Genomic DNA, 23,084 nt, shown 5'->3' on the forward strand with positions numbered 1-23,084 from the left:
ACATACATGAAGGGACGTCACGTGCGCCATCCGTATGGTTAGTGAGAAAGTCCATGTTGCAAATGTACCCTCCCTTACTAGACGTCCGACCACGTCCGATAAATCCGCGGACGGCGTCGGGCCGCTCTCAGGGGCCGGATCTTCCAGGAAGTCATCGAACGGAGTCTCTCGGACCTTCGGTTTCCGTTTAATTAAATTTTCAAATTTTGGTCATTTCCTTGCAGTCCCGGATTATTCCACGAGAGGGCGTATGGAATCATATTGCAAATGTAACATATATCACCAATCGCGACACGGCTTTTTCTCCTAAACGGAAGATAATTCGAAGACGAAACTCGGTCTGCGTGGGTTTGGCATAATGGGCAGTTGGCCCCAAACAGGATGGAGTCGAGGCATCGACGCTTTTCGAGTTAAGGCTATTTTTCTGGGATTGATAGTCAAAGAGGAAAATAGAGTGCTGATTTGACCGCTTCACATCAAACTACATGAGCCTACGGTGTCAGGAGAAAAGGAACCATGCATTTACCAATGTTCATTTCAGAGAAATTGTACAATGACACATTGGTGATATTCAACAACAAGAGGTTTTTTTTAAAAAAAAGTTACATATCCAGTTGCAGCGTGTTCAGATGAGTCCGTTAAGGCAGGTTTCGGAGCTCTGCGAGATTTCTGTGATTTTCTGTGATTTTCTGAAACAACACACACTTGTTCAACCCTCTGTAAATAAGTCAGTTCTTAAGAGAAACACTTAAAACTCAATATTCTATAAGAGCCTAATGTTCAGATTCCTGTGTCAACCAGAAATGCCTTATAATGGTGTCATAGGGGCTGTTTTGAAGGGTTAAAAAGGTCAGATCTTTCCACAACTTCATATGTGTGACTAGGCAACCCTCATGAACTGTAAATCAGTCATTTATCCCATCAGATGTCAAAGAAAAGCTCTCTCAAACACACACACAGAGAGGACGGAGTGACACAGTGCGGTGCTTAAAGACACAAAGAGCCTGCAATGGCATTACCATTATCTCTAGGCTGAGACGAGTTCAATGAGACGCCCCGCTTGACCGTAGCTTGCTCGGTATGAGCGCAGCAACCGTGAGAAAACTAGGCCCAAAATGAGGCCTGCACCAATATGTCAAGTGCTTATGGGTGACAGTGAGAGAACCATTAGGGTTAGAAGCACAATTCAACCTCAGGAGCGTTCCTGAGGTCCTCCCGATCTGTGCAAGCCTAACCTTGACCCTGTGGCATTAACCCTTCACAGTGAAAAGAAGGTGTTTAGATCAAACTGTGTGCAATGACTTCTCTCCCCATAGGAATACATTGACAATTCTCCTAAATTCAACCTGAAGTCTATGTGGGTTATGAATGCCTTATGAACCTGTCTTCTATAACAATCCATCAGGCTACTGTGAGGTCTACCTGTGTCGATTCTAAGGTTCCTGGAGCAACCGGAAAATGTTAAAATCACCCTAGAGCTATTGTCATATAAGCAACCTGCAGATAGTGAAAATCACGCAACTCAACCATCTGTCATTCAGTCAATTCTTAAGGTAGAGACTTCATATTCAGGATTCTGTTTATGTCTACCCCAAAGACAACTTGTGTGAAGCAAGAGCTTCCTGTGACAACCGGAAGTTGTTAAAAACAGCCAAGAGCTATTGTCATATGGTCAACCTGCATATAGTGAAAATCACGCAACTCAACCATCTGTTATTCAGTCAATTCTTAAGGTAGAGACTTCATATTCAGGATTCTGTTTATGTCTAACCCAAAGACAACATGTGTTGAGTAAGAACTTCCTGTGACAACCGGAAGTTGTTAAAAACAGCAAAGAGCTATTGTCATATGGTCAACCTGCATATAGTGAAAATCACGCAACTCAACCCTATGTCATCCAGCCAATTCTTTAGGTAGAGACTTCATATTGAGGATTCTGTATATGCCTACCCCAAAGACAACGTGTGTCTATTCTTTTTGCAAAAAAAACAAAAACACACACACAATTTGGCCATAGGGACATAGTGTGGGGCTTAGAGTCTTATACCGCCTTCAATAGTTACTTTCGTTCAAACGATTCAAGAACCGTCAGACCTAGAGCTCCGAAATTTTAGAAACCTGTTCTAGAGCTCAAGTCGATAGTGCACGGTGATTTATGGGGCTCTAGAAGGTTCTCTGACTGAGAAACCGCCTCGTACATTTGCAATATTTTCAATTCATTTTGAATATCACGGACATGGCGACATGTAGAAATGTCCCAGAGTCGCAAGACTAGGTGCATTGAAACCGCCTCGGCCCATAGAGACGGACCCCAATGTCTCTGTCCGATAGCTCATTCAGGGTCCCCGTAGTAACGCCCTGAAAAAGTGGATTTTCAGCACCAATTAAGGCCATTGCTCGGGCACCGAATGACCTATCGAGCCGAAACTTGGGATTCGGGGTCGCCTCACATAGGCCTACACATAATGTCAGAACTGGACCCGCAGCTATAACGTAACTATGTGTTTTATGTTTTTTTATGGTTAAAATTGAAAGCACTGTGAATTATGGGCCTTCTCTGACATATGTGATAGTTGGCTTCTATACGAGTTGGAAAAAGTGGATTTTGTGTCAGATGCTATCAGTTTGGTGTCAGAATGACATCTAATTGACCGATGGACGCTGACTGCTGTGTGACGAGCAATGGAGAGGAACCACAGTCACTGCCCGGCCATCCCGAGTTCATCGGGCCAGTCAATTATGCATTTCTGCAGTATTTTTGAGCATGCCTAAATTTGTGATGCTAAATGCCCATTAAATCATATTGCAAACGTAACGCGCTATACTGCAAACGTAACGTGCGTTTGCAATATGATTCAACAGCAGAAAATATCACCAAAGTTGACATGATGAAATCAACACAATGAGCGACAGAAAGGAACCACAGTCACTGCCCGGCCATCCCGAGTTCATCAGGCCAGTCAATTATGCATTTCTGCAGTATTTTTGAGCATGCCTAAATTTGTGATGCTAAATGCCCATTAAATCATATTGCAAACGTAACGCGCTATATTGCAAACGTAACGTGCGTTTGCAATATGATTCAACAGCAGAAAATATCACCAAAGTTGACATGATGAAATCAACACAATGAGCGACAGAGAGGAACCACAGTCACTGCCCGGCCATCCCGAGTTCATCAGGCCAGTCAATTATGCATTTCTGCAGTATTTTTGAGCATGCCTAAATTTGTGATACTAAATGCCCATTAAATCATATTGCAAACGTAACGCGCTATATTGCAAACGTAACGTGCGTTTGCAATATGACTCAACAGCAAAAAATATCACCAAAGTTGACATGATGAAATCAACACAATGAGCGATAGAGAGGAACCACAGTCACTGCCCGGCCATCCCCAGTTCATCGGGACAGTCAATTTTGCATATCTTTAGTGTTTTTGAGCATGCCAAATTCGTGATGTTGAGGCCCATTGAATCATATTGCAAATGCGCATCAGTGCACATGGTGACCCGAAATGGGTTACCAGGAGTAATTTTTTAGAAGGGTTTTAAATGCCTTTAGAGGGTGCAAGGGGTGCACGGTTGGGTAGGGAGCACCTTCCATCAGTGCCCATCCAGTATGGGGCGCCCCTAGTCATTTTGGACATTTTTCAAAAAAATTGCTAAAAAGCGACAATCCCACTTCTCTCATGTCACCATCAAGCCATGGAGAGGAACCACAGTCACTGCCCGGCCATCCCCAGTTCATCGGGACAGTCAATTTTGCATATCTTTAGTGTTTTTGAGCATGCCAAATTCGTGATGTTGAAGCCCATTGAATCATATTGCAAATGCGCATCAGTGCACATGGTGACCCGAAATGGGTTACCAGGAGTAATTTTTTAGAATAGGTTTTAAATGCCTTTAGAGGGTGCAAGGGGTGCACGGTTGGGTAGGGAGCACCTTCCATCAGTGCCCATCCAGTATGGGGCGCCCCTAGTCATTTTGGACATTTTTCAAAAAAATTGCTAAAAAACGACAATCCCACTTCTCTCATGTCACCATCAAGCCATGGAGAGGAACCACAGTCACTGCCCGGCCATCCCCAGTTCATCGGGACAGTCAATTTTGCATATCTTTAGTGTTTTTGAGCATGCCAAATTCGTGATGTTGAGGCCCATTGAATCATATTGCAAATGCGCATCAGTGCACATGGTGACCCGAAATGGGTTACCAGGAGTAATTTTTTAGAACGGTTTTAAATGCCTTTAGAGGGTGCAAGGGGTGCACGGTTGGGTAGGGAGCACCTTCCATCAGTGCCCATCCAGTATGGGGCGCCCCTAGTCATTTTGGACATTTTTCAAAAAAATTGCTAAAAAACGACAATCCCACTTCTCTCATGTCACCATCAAGCCATGGAGAGGAACCACAGTCACTGCCCGGCCATCTCCAGTTCATCGGGACAGTCAATTTTGCATATCTTTAGTGTTTTTGAGCATGCCAAATTCGTGATGTTGAGGCCCATTGAATCATATTGCAAATGCGCATCAGTGCATATGGTGACCCGAAATGGGTTACCAGGAGTAATTTTTTAGAAGGGTTTTAAATGCCTTTAGAGGGTGCAAGGGGTGCACGGTTGGGTAGGGAGCACCTTCCATCAGTGCCCATCCAGTATGGGGCGCCCCTAGTCATTTTGGACATTTTTCAAAAAAATTGCTAAAAAACGACAATCCCACTTCTCTCATGTCACCATCAAGCCATGGAGAGGAACCACAGTCACTGCCCGGCCATCCCCAGTTCATCAGGACAGTCAATTTTGCATATCTTTAGTGTTTTTGAGCATGCCAAATTCGTGATGTTGAAGCCCATTGAATCATATTGCAAATGCGCATCAGTGCACATGGTGACCCGAAATGGGTTACCAGGAGTAATTTTTTAGAAGGGTTTTAAATGCCTTTAGAGGGTGCAAGGGGTGCACGGTTGGGTAGGGAGCACCTTCCATCAGTGCCCATCCAGTATGGGGCGCCCCTAGTCATTTTGGACATTTTTCAAAAAAATTGCTAAAAAACGACAATCCCACTTCTCTCATGTCACCATCAAGCCATGGAGAGGAACCACAGTCACTGCCCGGCCATCCCCAGTTCATCGGGACAGGCAATTTTGCATATCTTTAGTGTTTTTGAGCATGCCAAATTCGTGATGTTGAGGCCCATTGAATCATATTGCAAATGCGCATCAGTGCACATGGTGACCCGAAATGGGTTACCAGGAGTAATTTTTTAGAACGGTTTTAAATGCCTTTAGAGGGTGCAAGGGGTGCACGGTTGGGTAGGGAGCACCTTCCATCAGTGCCCATCCAGTATGGGGCGCCTCTAGTCATTTTGGACATTTTTCAAAAAAATCGCTAAAAAACGACAATCCCACTTCTCTCATGTCACCATCAAGCCATGGAGAGGAACCACAGTCACTGCCCGGCCATCCCCAGTTCATCGGGACAGTCAATTTTGCATATCTTTAGTGTTTTTGAGCATGCCAAATTCGTGATGTTGAGGCCCATTGAATCATATTGCAAATGCGCATCCGTACACATGGTGACCCAAAATGGGTTACCAGGAGTAATTTTTTAGAATAGGTTTTAAATGCCTTTAGGGTGGTGCAAGGGGTGCACGGTTGGGTAGGGAGCACCTTCCATCAGTGCCCATCCAGTATGGGGCGCCCCTAGTCATTTTGGACATTTTTCAAAAAAATCGCTAAAAAACGACAATCCCACTTCTCTCATGTCACCATCAAGCCATGGAGAGGAACCACAGTCACTGCCCGGCCATCACCAGTTCATCGGGACAGTTAATTTTGCATTTCTGCAGTGGTTTTGAGCATGCCAAATTCGTGATGTTGAGGCCCATTGAATCATATTGCAAATGCGCATCAGTGCACATGGTGACCCGAAATGGGTTACCAGGAGTAATTTTTTAGAAGGGTTTTAAATGCCTTTAGGGTGGTGCAAGGGGTCCACGGTTGGGTAGGGAGCACCTTCCATCAGTGCCCATCCAGTATGGGGTGCACCTAGTTATTTTGGACATTTTTCAAAAAATCACAAAAAAACTCACCATCAAGCCATGGAGAGGAACCACAGTCACTGCACGGCCATCCCCAGTTCATCGGGACAGTCAATTATGCATTTCTGCAGTGGTTTTGAGCATGCCAAAGTTGTGATGCTAAATGCCCATTGAATCATATTGCAAATGCGCATCCGTGTATTTGTAATATGATTCAACAGCAAAAAATATCACAAAAGTTGACATGATGAAATCAACAAAACGAGCGATGGAGAGGAACCACAGTCACTGCACGGCCATCCCCAGTTCATCGGGACAGTCAATTATGCATTTCTGCAGTGGTTTTGAGCATGCCACATTTGTGATGCTAAATGCCCATTGAATCATATTGCAAACGTAACATGGAATATTGCAAATGTAACGCGCATTTGCAACATGATTCAACAGCAAAAAATATCACCAAAGTTGACATGATGAAATCAACACAACGAGCGATGGAGAGGAACCACAGTCACTGCAAGGCCATCCCCAGTTCATCGGGACAGTCAATTATGCATTTCTGCAGTGGTTTTGAGCATGCCACATTTGTGATGCTAAATGCCCATTGAATCATATTGCAAACGTAACATGGAATATTGCAAATGTAACGCGCATTTGCAACATGATTCAACAGCAAAAAATATCACCAAAGGTGACATGATGAAATCAACACAACGAGCGATGGAGAGGAACCAGGAGCGTTCCTGAGGTCCTCCCGATCTGTGCAAGCCAACCTTGACCCTGTGGCATTAACCCTTCACAGTGAAAAGAAGGTGTTTAGATCAAACTGTGTGCAATGACTTCTCTCCCCATAGGAACACATAGACTATTCTCCAAAATTCAACCTGAAGTCTATGTGGGTTATGAATGCCTTATGAACCTGTCTTCTACAACAATCCATCATGCTACTGTGAGGTCTACCTGTGTCGATTCTAAGGTTCCTGTGACAACTGGAAGTGGTTAAAAACACCCAAGAGCTATCGTCATATAACCTGCACATAGTGAAAATCACGCAACTCAACCATCTGTTACTCAGTCAATTCTTAAGGTAGAGACTTCTTATTCAGGATTCTGTTTATATGTACCCCAAAGACAACGTGTGTGAAGCAAGAGCTTCCTGTGACAACCGGAAGTGGTTAAAAACACACAAGAGCTATTGTCATATTGCCACCTGCAGATAGTGAAAATCACGCAACTCAACCATCTGTTACTCAGTCAATTCTTAAGGTAGAGACTTCTTATTCAGGATTCTGTTTATATGTACCCCAAAGACAACGTGTGTGAAGCAAGAGCTTCCTGTGACAACCGGAAGTGGTTAAAATCACCCAAGAGCCATTGTCATATTACGTGCGCATAGTGAAAATCACGCAACTCAACCATCTGTTACTCAGTCAATTCTTAAGGTAGAGACTTCTTATTCAGGATTCTGTTTATATGTACCCCAAGGACAACGTGTGTGAAGCAAGAGCTTCCTGTGACAACGGGAAGTGGTTAAAACAGCCTAGAGCTATTGTCATATGGTCAACCTGCATATAGTGAAAATCACGCAACTCAACCATCTGTTACTCAGTCAATTCTTAAGGTAGAGACTTCTTATTCAGGATTCTGTTTATGTCTACCCCAAAGACAACGTGTGTGAAGCAAGAGCTTCCTGTGACAACCGGAAGTGGTTAAAATTACCCAAGAGCTATTGTCATATTACGTGCGCATAGTGAAAATCACGCAACTCAACCATCTGTTACTCAGTCAATTCTTAAGGTAGAGACTTCTTATTCAGGATTCTGTTTATGTCTACCCCAAAGACAACGTGTGTTGAGTAAGAACTTCCTGTGACAACGGGAAGTGGTTAAAACAGCCTAGAGCTATTGTCATATGGTCAACCTGCATATAGTGAAAATCACGCAACTCAACCATCTGTTACTCAGTCAATTCTTAAGGTAGAGACTTCTTATTCAGGATTCTGTTTATGTCTACCCCAAAGACAACGTGTGTGAAGCAAGAGCTTCCTGTGACAACCGGAAGTGGTTAAAAACACCCAAGAGCTATTGTCATATTGCCACCTGCAGATAGTGAAAATCACGCAACTCAACCATCTGTTACTCAGTCAATTCTTAAGGTAGAGACTTCTTATTCAGGATTATGTTTATGTCTACCCCAAAGACAACGTGTGTGAAGCAAGAGCTTCCTGTGACAACCGGAAGTGGTTAAAATCACCCAAGAGCTATTGTCATATTACGTGCGCATTGTGAAAATCACGCAACTCAACCATCTGTTACTCAGTCAATTCTTAAGGTAGAGACTTCTTATTCAGGATTCCATTTATGTCTACCCCAAAGACAACGTGTGTTGAGTAAGAACTTCCTGTGACAACGGGAAGTGGTTAAAACAGCCTAGAGCTATTGTCATATGGACAACCTGCATATAGTGAAAATCACACAACTCAACCATCTGTCATTCAGTCAATTCTTAAGGTAGAGACTTCTTATTCAGGATTCTGTTTATGTCTACCCCAAAGACAACGTGTGTGAAGCAAGAGCTTCCTGTGACAACCGGAAGTGGTTAAAAACACCCAAGAGCTATTGTCATTTGGCCACCTGCAGATAGTGAAAATCACGCAACTCAACCATCTGTTACTCAGTCAATTCTTAAGGTAGAGACTTCTTATTCAGGATTCTGTTTATGTCTACCCCAAAGACAATGTGTGTGAAGCAAGTGCTTCCTGTGACAACCGGAAGTGGTTAAAAACACCCAAGAGCTATTGTCATATTGCCACCTGCAGATAGTGAAATCACGAAACTCAACCATCTGTTATTCAGTCAATTCTTAAGGTAGAGACTTCTTTTTCAGGATTCCGTTTATGTCTACCCCAAAGACAACGTGTGTGAAGCAAGAGCTTCCTGTGACAACCGGAAGTGGTTAAAAACACCCAAGAGCTATTGTCATATTGCCATCTGCAGATAGTGAAAATCACGCAACTCAACCATCTGTTATTCAGTCAATTCTTAAGGTAGAGACTTCTTATTCAGGATTCCGTTTATGTCTACCCCAAAGACAACGTTTGTGAAGCAAGAGCTTCCTGTGACAACCGGAAGTGGTTAAAATCACCCAAGAGCTATTGTCATATTACGTGCGCATAGTGAAAATCACGCAACTCAACCATCTGTTTCTCAGTCAATTCTTAAGGTAGAGACTTCTTATTCAGGATTCCATTTATGTCTACCCCAAAGACAACGTGTGTGAAGCAAGAGCTTCCTGTGACAACCGGAAGTGGTTAAAATCACCCAAGAGCAATTGTCATATTACGTGCGCATTGTGAAAATCACGCAACTCAACCATCTGTTACTCAGTCAATTCTTAAGGTAGAGACTTCTTATTCAGGATTCTGTTTATGTCTACCCCAAAGACAACGTGTGTTGAGTAAGAACTTCCTGTGACAACGGGAAGTGGTTAAAACAGCCTAGAGCTATTGTCATATGGTCAACCTGCACATAGTGAAAATCACGCAACTCAACCATCTGTTACTCAGTCAATTGTTAAGGTAGAGACTTCTTATTCAGGATTCTGTTTCTGTCTACCCCAAAGACAACGTGTGTGAAGCAAGAGCTTCCTGTGCCAACCGGAAGTGGTTAAAAATAGCCTAGAGCTATTGTCATATTGCCACCTGCAGATAGTGAAAATCACGCAACTCAACCATCTGTTACTCAGTCAATTGTTAAGGTAGAGACTTCTTATTCAGGATTCTGTTTCTGTCTATCCCAAAAACAACGTGTGTGAAGCAAGAGCTTCCTGTGACAACCGGAAGTGGTTAAAATCACCCAAGAGCTATTGTCATATTACGTGCGCATAGTGAAAATCACGCAACTCAACCATCTGTTACTCAGTCAATTCTTAAGGTAGAGACTTCTTATTCAGGATTCTGTTTATGTCTACCCCAAAGACAACGTGTGTGAAGCAAGAGCTTCCTGTGACAACCGGAAGTGGTTAAAAATAGCCTAGAGCTATTGTCATATTGCCACCTGCAGATAGTGAAAATCACGCAACTCAACCATCTGTTATTCAGTCAATTCTTAAGGTAGAGACTTCTTATTCAGGATTCTGTTTATGTCTACCCCAAAGACAACGTGTGTGAAGCAAGAGCTTCCTGTGAAAACCGGAAGTGGTTAAAAACACCCAAGAGCTATTGTCATATTGCCACCTGCAGATAGTGAAAATCACGCAACTCAACCATCTGTTACTCAGTCAATTCTTAAGGTAGAGACTTCATATTCAGGATTCTGTATATGCCTACCCCAAAGACAACGTGTGTCTATTCTTTTTGCAAAAAAAACAAAAACACACACACACAATTTGGCCATAGGTACATAGTGTGGGGCTTAGAGGCTTATACCGCCTTCAATAGTTACTTTCGTTCAAACGATTCAAGAACCGTCAGACCTAGAGCTCCGAAATTTTAGAAACCTGTTCTAGAGCTCAAGTTGATAGTGCACGGTGATTTATGGGGCTCTAGAAGGTTCTCTGACCGAGAAACCGCCTCGTACATTTGCAATATTTTCAATTCATTTTGAATATCACGGACATGGCGACATATAGAAATGTCCCAGAGTCGCAAGACTAGGTGCATTGAAACCGCCTCGGCCCATAGAGACGGACCCCAATGTCTCTGTCCGATAGCTCATTCAGGGACCCCGTAGTAACGCCCTGAAAAAGTGGATTTTCAGCACCAATTAAGGCCATTGCTCGGGCACCGAATGACCTATCGAGCCGAAACTTGGGATTCGGGGTCGCCTCACATAGGCCTACACATAATGTCAGAGCTGGACCCGCAGCTATAACGTAACTATGTGTTTTAGGTTTTTTTATGGTTAAAATTGAAAGCACTGTGAATTATGGGCCTTCTCTGACATATGTGATAGTTGGCTTCTATACGAGTTGGAAAAAGTGGATTTGGTGTCAGATGCTATCAGTTTGGTGTCAAAATGACATCTAATTGACTGATGGACGCTGACTGCTGGGTGACGAGCAATGGAGAGGAACCACAGTCACTGCCCGGCCATCCCGAGTTCATCGAGCCAGTCAATAATGCATTTCTGCAGTATTTTTGAGCATGCCTAAATTTGTGATGCTAAATGCCCATTGAATCATATTGCAAACGTAACGCGCAATATTGCAAATGTAACGCGCATTTGCAAGATGATTCAACAGCAAAAAATATCACCAAAGTTGACATGATGAAATCAACACAACGAGCGATGGAGAGGAACCACAGTCACTGCACGGCCATCCCGAGATCATCGGGCCAGTCAATTATGCATTCTGAGAATGTCAAATTCGTTAAAAATGTTAAAAGCAACAGAGTCCCACTTCTCCCTCATCATACATGACAAGTAGACCATCTGCGTTGATTGATGGCTCAACATAGGGATATATATCATTTGGGCAGTATAAATGCCATTTGGACCATGGTTCACTGACTTTTGGGTTTGGAAACCGACTTCCTATGATCTTACATGGCAAACGGACAAACATACTGATTTGGCACATTCAATACTTTCATACATGTATAATTGACAAAAAAAGAATTGGACATTTCATTTGCACATTTCTAATGGCATTTGGCAAAAAATATAAAAATGTCACTTTTGACTTCCTATGAAATCATATTCCAAATGCACAAATCATATGCCTTATGCACAAGCAAATATGTCACTTTTGACTTCCTATGAAATCATATTCCAAATGCACAAAACATATGCCTTATGCACAAGCAAAAACAACCCAAAAAATTATGTCAATGAAATATGTCAAAAGTATGTCCATACAGCTCTTATACATGTGTAATTGACATAAAAATCAAAAAAAATTCGAAAAACGGTCCAGAAACCACTTTTTTAGGGTTGAAAAGTTTTCAAAAAATATGTCATTTTTTCCAAATTTGACTCTTGGGACTTGAATTGTGTTACATTTGCAATATGAAAATTCACTGCGGAGAGCTCTAGCTATCTTTTGGATATTTGCTGTAATTTGGCACATGCAATACTTCCACAAGTGACAAAAAAAGCATTGGATATGTCATTTTGCAAAAAATATGAAAAAAAATGTCACTTTTTTCCTATGAAATCATATTCAAAATGCACAAAACATATGCCTTGCGCACAAGCAAAAGCAACCCAAAAAACGACATCAATAAAACACGTCAGAAGCATGTTCATACAGCTCTTATACATGTGTAATTGACATAACAATCTAAAAAAATTCGAAAAACGGTCCAGAAACCACTTTTTTACAAGGTGCTAAGTTTTCAAAAAAAAAATCATTTTATCAAAATCTGAGACTTGGGTAAGAATTGGGTATCATTTGCTGTATGAAAATCCAAGGTGGAGCGCGCTCGCCATCTAAAGGAAATTTGGGGTGTTACAATTGGCAATTGCCATCGGAAAATTGCCATATGATTGGCCCGGAGATGGGCCGCTTTGGGTGGTTTTTGCAATCGTGTGTATGATTCGTGCTATGCCAATATGTTGCCATGTTATTTTGTCCAAATCAGGGGGGTATTCCCTTACCTTTGAAGATCTTCTTCTGTTGGCACTCCAAAAGGTCCCAGTTACATCACAAAGGGTCCTTTTGTTCGATAAAGTCCTTCTTTATAGCCATAAAAACTCAGTTTAGCTGGAGAGCTTCATTCAATAATCCACCGGTTTCCCTGCTTCAAAATGCATACAAAATGAATCCCAAACGTTACCAATAAACTTATCCAAACAAGTCCAACAACGTTTATAATCAAACCTCAGGTACCCTTATACGCAAAGAAATGATCAAATTTAATACGGAGAAAAGTATGTTCATTACCGGAGAGAAATAACAAAGAACACGCTTTCACCCACGCGCATGGAAACACTTCAGCCAAAATGGGAGCCACTTAGAAAAACGACAACTTCTAGCTCATTTTTCCAAAAACCAGCCTGAAAATCTTTCTGTTGACATCTAGTTGAAGCCCTAGGAACTGCAATCTGGGAGGACTTCGCCTCATAATAAACATGAAAGCCTTTGGAAACAGTGGAAGGCTGAAAATTCTTATTTTTTGGGATGGTTTGTCCTTGGGGTTTTGCCTGCCATATCAGTTGTGTTATACTCACAGACATCATGTTATCAGTTTTAGAAACTTTAGAGTGTTTCCTATCCAAATCTACCAATTATATGCATATCCTAGCTTCTGGGCCTGAGTAACAGGCAGTTTACTTTGGGCACGCTTTTCATCCGGACGTGAAAATACTGCCCCCTACCCAAGAGAGGTTAAAGGGCTCTATAAATGTGGTCTTCAGACATAGCAGCAAAACAAATAATGTGTTGAGACAGGAAGAAAAAGCAATGTGATATAAACGAAGGACTCAAAAGGAAAAATGAAAAAGAAGAGACCAAAATGAATGTTAGCTTAGCAGGCTTAAGTAACAGATGGCAAAGTGTGGGGGTCATTGACATTGAAGGGTAGCGTGGCCGAGTGGTCTAAGTCGCTGGATTTAGGCTCCAGTCTCTCTGGAGGCGTGGGTTTGAATCCCACTGCTGCCATCATTCTTGTTTTTTGTGCACATCTTCAGTGTGGTCAATGAAAACTTTGGTAGCATTTCGATATTCAAACAAGGGAAATAACACCGCTGGCATCTTTAGCACTAAATTGCCTTAAACCTCTTACATCTACACGTTCCGCTAGCGGAACGATTGCTCCAATATCCAATGATGGGCGGGGCGCGAAATTCAAACTCCTCTAAATCCGAAAACTTACACTTTTCAAACATATGACTATTTTACAGCTATTTAAAGACAAGGCTCTCCTTTATCTAACCAAACTGTCCGATTTCAAAAAGACTTTACAGCGAAAGCAAAACATTAGATTATGTCAGCAGAGTACCCAGCCAGAAATAATCACACAGCCATTTTTCAAGCTAGCATATCATGTCACATAAATCCAAACCATATCTAAATGCAGCACTAACCTTTGATGATCTTCATCAGATGACACTCCTAGGACATTGTGTTATACAATACATGCATGTCTGTTCAATCAAGTTCATATTTATATAAAAAAACAGCTTTTTACATTAGCATGTGACGTTCAGAACTAGCATTCCCACCGAACACTTCCGGTGATTTTACTAAATTACTCACGATAAACGTTCACAAAAAGCATAACAATTATTTTAAGAATTATAGATACAGAACTCCTCTATGCACTCGATATGTCCGATTTTAAAATAGCTTTTCGGATGAAGCACATTTTGCAATAATGTAAGTACATAGCCCGGCGTTACAGGGCTAGCTATTTAGACACCCTGCAAGTTTAGCCTTCACCAAAATCACATTTCCTATAAGAAAAATGTTCTTACCTTGCTTGTTCTTCATCAGAATACACTGCCAGGACTTCTACTTCAATAACAAATGTAGGTTTGGTCCCAAATAATCCATCGTTATATCCAAACAGCGACGTTTTGTTCGTGCGTTCTAGACACTATCCCAACGCTAAATCTCGGCCACGAGCATGACGCAAAATATGACAAAAAATTTCTAAATATTCCATTACCGTACTTCGAAGCATGTCAACCGCTGTTTAAAACCAATATTTATGCAATTTATCTCGTAGAGAAGCGATAATATTCCGACCGGGAATCTGCCTGTCTGTAAACTGAGGAAAAAACCGAAAGCCGGGGGCGGGGCGTGTCACGCGCCTAAGGCTTAGTCCATTGAGTGACCACTTAGCTTTTGCTCTCCTTTGTTTCAGCCAGGGCTTTGAATTACGTCATTCCTGTTTTTCCCGGGCTATGAGACCTCATTGGAGACGTGTGAAGTGTCACGTAAGAGCAGAGATCCTTTGTAAACGATAGAGATAATAAAGAAGGGCAAGAAATGTTCAGACAGGGTACTTCCTGAACAGAAGCATCTCAGGTTTTTGCCTGCCATAGGAGTTCTGTTATACTCACAGACACCATTCAAACAGTTTCAGAAACTTTGGAGTGTTTTCTCTCCAAAGCTAATAATTATATGCATATTCCAGTTTCTGGGCAGGACTAATAATCAGATTAAATCGGGTACGTTTTTTATCCAGCCGTGAAAATACTGCCCCCTAGCCATAACAGGTTAACTACCTCGTCCTGTGCTATAGCGGTGGCCCTCCTACCAGTTGGCCGAGATACACCTTTCTGAGCTTGTTAAAGGGCACTACAAATGTGATCTTCAGACAAAGCAGCAAAAACAAATGGTGTGTTGACACAGGAAGACAAAGCAACGTGATATAAATGAAGAATACAAAAGGAAGAAGGAGAAAAATGTTGTGTGACGTCAAACCCACGAGTGCAGAACACAATGAATTAGCAGTACATTGCCTTAACTAACTCGTCCTCTGCTGTAGCGGTGGCCACGCATACCAGTTGGCTGAGATCTGCCTCTCTGAGCTTGTTAAAACTTCTTATGGGCATGTGGGACTGTAGCGTCCCACCTGGCCAACATCCGGTGAAATTGCAGAGCGCGAATTTCAAATGACAGAAATATAAGTATTTAACATTCATGAAAATACAAGTATTATACATCAAAATAAAGCTTAACTTCTTGTTAATCCAGCCGCTGTGTCAGATTTCAAAAAGGCTTTACGGCGAAAGCACACCATGCGATTAATTGAGGACAGCGCCCCGCATACAAAAACATGAAAAAATAATTCAACCAGGCAGGTGCGACACGAAAGTCAGAAATAGCGATATAATAAATGCCTTGCCTTTGAAGATCTTCTTTTGTTGGCACTCCAAAAGGTCCCAGTTACATCACAAAGGGTCCTTTTGTTCGATAAAGTCCTTCTTTATAGCCATAAAAACTCAGTTTAGCTGGCGCGCTTCATTCAATAATCCACCGGTTTCCCTGCTTCAAAATGCATACAAAATGAATCCCAAACGTTACCAATAAACTTATCCAAACAAGTCCAACAAAGTTTATAATCAAACCTCAGGTACCCTTATACGCAAAGAAATGATCAAATTTAAGACGGAGAAAAGTATGTTCATTACCGGAGAGAAATAACAAAGAACGCGCTTTCACCCACGCGCATGGAAACACTTCAGCCAAAATGGGAGCCACTTAGAAAAACGACAACTTCTAGCTCATTTTTCCAAAAACCAGCCTGAAAATCTTTCTGTTGACATCTAGTTGAAGCCCTAGGAACTGCAATCTGGGAGGACTTCGCCTCATAATAAACATGAAAGCCTTTGGAAACAGTGGAAGGCTGAAAATTATTATTTTTTGGGATGGTTTGTCCTTGGGGTTTTGCCTGCCATATCAGTTGTGTTATACACACAGACATCATGTTATCAGTTTTAGAAACTTTAGAGTGTTTCCTATCCAAATCTACCAATTATATGCATATCCTAGCTTCTGGGCCTGAGTAACAGGCAGTTTACTTTGGGCACGCTTTTCATCCGGACGTGAAAATACTTTCCCCTACCCAAGAGAGGTTAAAGGGCTCTATAAATGTGCTCTTCAGACATAACAGCAAAACAAAAAATGTGTTGAGACAGGAAGAAAAAGCAATGTGATATAAACGAAGGACTCAAAAGGAAAAATGAAAAAGAAGAGACCAAAATGAATGTTAGCTTAGCAGGCTTAAGTAACAGATGGCAAAGTGTGGGGGTCGTTGACATTGAAGGGTAGCGTGGCTGAGTGGTCTAAGGCGCTGGATTTAGGCTCCAGTCTCTCTGGAGGCGTGGGTTTGAATCCCACTGCTGCCATCATTCTTGTTTTTTGTGCACATCTTCAGTGTGGTCAATGAAAACTTTGGTAGCATTTCGATATTCAAACAAGGGAAATAACACCGCTGGCATCTTTAGCACTAAATTGCCTTAACTACCTCGTCCTGTGCTATAGCGGTGGCCCTCCTACCAGTTGGCCGAGATACACCTTTCTGAGCTTGTTAAAGGGCACTACAAATGTGATCTTCAGACAAAGCAGCAAAAACAAATGGTGTGTTGACACAGGAAGACAAAGCAACGTGATATAAATGAAGAATACAAAAGGAAGAAGGAGAAAAATGTTGTGTGACGTCAAACCCACGAGTGCAGAACACAATGAATTAGCAGTACATTGCCTTAACTAACTCGTCCTCTGCTGTAGCGGTGGCCACGCATACCAGTTGGCTGAGATCTGCCTCTCTGAGCTTGTTAAAACTTCTTATGGGCATGTGGGACTGTAGCGTCCCACCTGGCCAACATCCGGTGAAATTGCAGAGCGCGAATTTCAAATGACAGAAATATAAGTATTTAACATTCATGAAAATACAAGTATTATACATCAAAATAAAGCTTAACTTCTTGTTAATCCAGCCGCTGTGTCAGATTTCAAAAAGGCTTTACGGCGAAAGCACACCATGCGATTAATTGAGGACAGCGCCCCGCATACAAAAACATGAAAAAATAATTCAACCAGGCAGGTGCGACACGAAAGTCAGAAATAGCGATATAATAAATGCCTTGCCTTTGAAGATCTTCTTTTGTTGGCACTCCAAAAGGTCCCAGTTACATCACAAAGGGTCCTTTTGTTCGATAAAGTCCTTCTTTATAGCCATAAAAACTCAGTTTAGCTGGCGCGCTTCATTCAATAATCCACCGGTTTCCCTGCTTCAAAATGCATACAAAATGAATCCCAAACGTTACCAATAAACTTATCCAAACAAGTCCAACAACGTTTATTATCAAACTTCAGGTACCCTTATACGCAAAGAAATTATCAAATTTAAGACGGAGAAAAATATGTTCATTACCGGAGAGAAATAACAAAGAACGCGCTTTCACCCACGCGCATGGAAACACTTCAGCCAAAATGGGAGCCACTTAGAAAAACGACAACTTCTAGCTCATTTTTCCAAAAACCAGCCTGAAAATCTTTCTGTTGACATCTAGTTGAAGCCCTAGGAACTGCAATCTGGGAGGACTTCGCCTCATAATAAACATGAAAGCCATTGGAAACAGTGGAAGGCTGAAAATTCTTATTTTTTGGGATGGTTTGTCCTTGGGGTTTTGCCTGCCATATCAGTTGTGTTATACACACAGACATCATGTTATCAGTTTTAGAAACTTTAGAGTGTTTCCTATCCAAATCTACCAATTATATGCATATCCTAGCTTCTGGGCCTGAGTAACAGGCAGTTTACTTTGGGCACGCTTTTCATCCGGACGTGAAAATACTTTCCCCTACCCAAGAGAGATTAAAGGGCTCTATAAATGTGCTCTTCAGACATAACAGCAAAACAAAAAATGTGTTGAGACAGGAAGAAAAAGCAATGTGATATAAACGAAGGACTCAAAAGGAAAAATGAAAAAGAAGAGACCAAAATGAATGTTAGCTTAGCAAGCTTAAGTAACAGATGGCAAAGTGTGGGGGTCATTGCCTTTGAAGGGTAGCGTGGCTGAGTGGTCTAAGGCGCTGGATTTAGGCTCCAGTCTCTCTGGAGGCGTGGGTTTGAATCCCACTGCTGCCATCATTCTTGTTTTTTGTGCACATCTTCAGTGTGGTCAATGAAAACTTTGGTAGCATTTCGATATTCAAACAAGGGAAATAACACCGCTGGCATCTTTAGCACTAAATTGCCTTAACTACCTCGTCCTGTGCTATAGCGGTGGCCCTCCTACCAGTTGGCCGAGATACACCTTTCTGAGCTTGTTAAAGGGCACTACAAATGTGATCTTCAGACAAAGCAGCAAAAACAAATGGTGTGTTGACACAGGAAGACAAAGCAACGTGATATAAATGAAGAATACAAAAGGAAGAAGGAGAAAAATGTTGTGTGACGTCAAACCCACGAGTGCAGAACACAATGAATTAGCAGTACATTGCCTTAACTAACTCGTCCTCTGCTGTAGCGGTGGCCACGCATACCAGTTGGCTGAGATCTGCCTCTCTGAGCTTGTTAAAACTTCTTATGGGCATGTGGGACTGTAGCGTCCCACCTGGCCAACATCCGGTGAAATTGCAGAGCGCGAATTTCAAATGACAGAAATATAAATATTTAACATTCATGAAAATACAAGTATTATACATCAAAATAAAGCTTAACTTCTTGTTAATCCAGCCGCTGTGTCAGATTTCAAAAAGGCTTTACGGCGAAAGCACACCATGCGATTAATTGAGGACAGCGCCCCGCATACAAAAACATGAAAAAAGAATTCAACCAGGCAGGTGCGACACGAAAGTCAGAAATAGCGATATAATAAATGCCTTACCTTTGAAGATCTTCTTCTGTTGGCACTCCAAAAGGTCCCAGTTACATCACAAAGGGTCCTTTTGTTCGATAAAGTCCTTCTTTATAGCCATAAAAACTCAGTTTAGCTGGCGCGCTTCATTCAATAATCCACCGGTTTCCCTGCTTCAAAATGCATACAAAATGAATCCCAAACGTTACCAATAAACTTATCCAAACAAGTCCAACAACGTTTATTATCAAACTTCAGGTACCCTTATACGCAAAGAAATGATCAAATTTAAGACGGAGAAAAATATGTTCATTACCGGAGAGAAATAACAAAGAACGCGCTTTCACCCACGCGCATGGAAACACTTCAGCCAAAATGGGAGCCACTTAGAAAAACGACAACTTCTAGCTCATTTTTCCAAAAACCAGCCTGAAAATTTTTCTGTTGACATCTAGTTGAAGCCCTAGGAACTGCAATCTGGGAGGACTTCGCCTCATAATAAACATGAAAGCCATTGGAAACAGTGGAAGGCTGAAAATTCTTATTTTTTGGGATGGTTTGTCCTTGGGGTTTTGCCTGCCATATCAGTTGTGTTATACACACAGACATCATGTTATCAGTTTTAGAAACTTTAGAGTGTTTCCTATCCAAATCTACCAATTATATGCATATCCTAGCTTCTGGGCCTGAGTAACAGGCAGTTTACTTTGGGCACGCTTTTCATCCGGACGTGAAAATACTGCCCCCTACCCAAGAGAGGTTAAAGGGCTCTATAAATGTGCTCTTCAGACATAGCAGCAAAACAAATAATGTGTTGAGACAGGAAGAAAAAGCAATGTGATATAAACGAAGGACTCAAAAGGAAAAATGAAAAAGAAGAGACCAAAATGAATGGGAGCTTAGCAGGCTTAAGTAACAGATGGCAAAGTGTGGGGGTCATTGACATTGAAGGGTAGCGTGGCCGAGTGGTCTAAGGCGCTGGATTTAGGCTCCAGTCTCTCTGGAGGCGTGGGTTTGAATCCCACTGCTGCCATCATTCTTGTTTTTTGTGCACATCTTCAGTGTGGTCAATGAAAACTTTGGTAGCATTTCGATATGCAAACAAGGGAAATAACACCGCTGGCATTTTTAGCACTAAATTGCCTTAACTACCTCGTCCTGTGCTATAGCGGTGGCCCTCCTAACAGTTGGCCGAGATACACCTTTCTGAGCTTGTTAAAGGGCACTACAAATGTGATCTTCAGACAAAGCAGCAAAAACAAATGGTGTGTTGACACAGGAAGACAAAGCAACGTGATATAAATGAAGAATACAAAAGGAAGAAGGAGAAAAATGTTGTGTGACGTCAAACCCACGAGTGCAGAACACAATGAATTAGCAGTACATTGCCTTAACTAACTCGTCCTCTGCTGTAGCGGTGGCCACGCATACCAGTTGGCTGAGATCTGCCTCTCTGAGCTTGTTAAAACTTCTTATGGGCATGTGGGACTGTAGCGTCCCACCTGGCCAACATCCGGTGAAATTGCAGAGCGCGAATTTCAAATGACAGAAATATAAATATTTAACATTCATGAAAATACAAGTATTATACATCAAAATAAAGCTTAACTTCTTGTTAATCCAGCCGCTGTGTCAGATTTCAAAAAGGCTTTACGGCGAAAGCACACCATGCGATTAATTGAGGACAGCGCCCCGCATACAAAAACATGAAAAAAGAATTCAACCAGGCAGGTGCGACACGAAAGTCAGAAATAGCGATATAATAAATGCCTTACCTTTGAAGATCTTCTTCTGTTGGCACTCCAAAAGGTCCCAGTTACATCACAAAGGGTCCTTTTGTTCGATAAAGTCCTTCTTTATAGCCATAAAAACTCAGTTTAGCTGGCGCGCTTCATTCAATAATCCACCGGTTTCCCTGCTTCAAAATGCATACAAAATGAATCCCAAACGTTACCAATAAACTTATCCAAACAAGTCCAACAAAGTTTATTATCAAACCTCAGGTACCCTTATACGCAAAGAAATGATCAAATTTAAGACGGAGAAAAATATGTTCATTACCGGAGAGAAATAACAAAGAACGCGCTTTCACCCACGCGCATGGAAACACTTCAGCCAAAATGGGAGCCACTTAGAAAAACGACAACTTCTAGCTCATTTTTCCAAAAACCAGCCTGAAACTCTTTCTGTTGACATCTAGTTGAAGCCCTAGGAACTGCAATCTGGGAGGACTTCGCCTCATAATAAACATGAAAGCCATTGGAAACAGTGGAAGGCTGAAAATTATTATTTTTTGGGATGGTTTGTCCTTGGGGTTTTGCCTGCCATATCAGTTGTGTTATACACACAGACATCATGTTATCAGTTTTAGAAACTTTAGAGTGTTTCCTATCCAAATCTACCAATTATATGCATATCCTAGCTTCTGGGCCTGAGTTACAGGCAGTTTACTTTGGGCACGCTTTTCATCCGGACGTGAAAATACTGCCCCCTACCCAAGAGGTGTTAAAGGGCTCTATAAATGTGCTCTTCAGACATAGCAGCAAAACAAATAATGTGTTGAGACAGGAAGTAAAAGCAATGTGATATAAACGAAGGACTCAAAAGGAAAAATGAAAAAGAAGAGACCGAAATGAATTGGAGCTTAGCAGGCTTAGGTAACAGATGGCAAAGTGTGGGGGTCTTTGACATTGAAGGGTAGCGTGGCCGAGTGGTCTAAGGCGCTGGATTTAGACTCCAGTCTCTCTGGAGGCGTGGGTTTGTATCCCACTGCTACCATCATTCTTGTTTTTTGTGCACATCTTCAGTGTGGTCAATGAAAACTTTGGTAGCATTTCGATATTCAAACAAGGGAAATAACACCGCTGGCATCTTTAGCACTAAATTGCCTTAACTACCTCGTCCTGTGCTATAGCGGTGGCCCTCCTACCAGTTGGCCGAGATACACCTTTCTGAGCTTGTTAAAGGGCACTACAAATGTGATCTTCAGACAAAGCAGCAAAAACAAATGGTGTGTTGACACAGGAAGACAAAGCAACGTGATATAAATGAAGAATACAAAAGGAAAAAGGAGAAAAATGTTGTGTGACGTCAAACCCACGAGTGCAGAACACAATGAATTAGCAGTACATTGCCTTAACTAACTCGTCCTCTGCTGTAGCGGTGGCCACGCATACCAATTGGCTGAGATCTGCCTCTCTGAGCTTGTTAAAACTTCTTATGGGCATGTGGGACTGTAGCGTCCCACCTGGCCAACATCCGGTGAAATTGCAGAGCGCGAATTTCAAATGACAGAAATATAAATATTTAACATTCATGAAAATACAAGTATTATACATCAAAATAAAGCTTAACTTCTTGTTAATCCAGCCGCTGTGTCAGATTTCAAAAAGGCTTTACGGCGAAAGCACACCATGCGATTAATTGAGGACAGCGCCCCGCATACAAAAACATGAAAAAAGAATTCAACCAGGCAGGTGCGACACGAAAGTCAGAAATAGCGATATAATAAATGCCTTACCTTTGAAGATCTTCTTCTGTTGGCACTCCAAAAGGTCCCAGTTACATCACAAAGGGTCCTTTTGTTCGATAAAGTCCTTCTTTATAGCCATAAAAACTCAGTTTAGCTGGCGCGCTTCATTCAATAATCCACCGGTTTCCCTGCTTCAAAATGCATACAAAATGAATCCCAAACGTTACCAATAAACTTATCCAAACAAGTCCAACAAAGTTTATTATCAAACCTCAGGTACCCTTATACGCAAAGAAATGATCAAATTTAAGACGGAGAA

The 23,084-nt window shown here is 41.9% G+C and overlaps 5 non-coding genes across 5 annotated transcripts; all 5 read left to right on the forward strand.

The window, feature by feature from the left end:
• Positions 1-13,557: 13,557 nt before the first annotated feature.
• On the forward strand, positions 13,558-13,639 carry trnal-uag (transfer RNA leucine (anticodon UAG)). Its single transcript has one exon. It is a non-coding gene; the product is annotated as a tRNA-Leu (tRNA).
• A 3,115-nt stretch (positions 13,640-16,754) lies between these two features.
• Positions 16,755-16,836, forward strand: trnal-uag (transfer RNA leucine (anticodon UAG)). The gene has a single exon. It is a non-coding gene; the product is annotated as a tRNA-Leu (tRNA).
• A 1,663-nt stretch (positions 16,837-18,499) lies between these two features.
• On the forward strand, positions 18,500-18,581 carry trnal-uag (transfer RNA leucine (anticodon UAG)). Its single transcript has one exon. It is a non-coding gene; the product is annotated as a tRNA-Leu (tRNA).
• Positions 18,582-20,244: 1,663 nt separating this feature from the next.
• Positions 20,245-20,326, forward strand: trnal-uag (transfer RNA leucine (anticodon UAG)). Its single transcript has one exon. It is a non-coding gene; the product is annotated as a tRNA-Leu (tRNA).
• A 1,663-nt stretch (positions 20,327-21,989) lies between these two features.
• trnal-uag (transfer RNA leucine (anticodon UAG)) lies at positions 21,990-22,071 on the forward strand. The gene has a single exon. It is a non-coding gene; the product is annotated as a tRNA-Leu (tRNA).
• Positions 22,072-23,084: the final 1,013 nt, after the last annotated feature.

This window comes from Salmo trutta, unplaced genomic scaffold (genome assembly GCF_901001165.1).
Source record: "Salmo trutta unplaced genomic scaffold, fSalTru1.1, whole genome shotgun sequence".
Lineage (NCBI taxonomy): Eukaryota > Metazoa > Chordata > Actinopteri > Salmoniformes > Salmonidae > Salmo > Salmo trutta.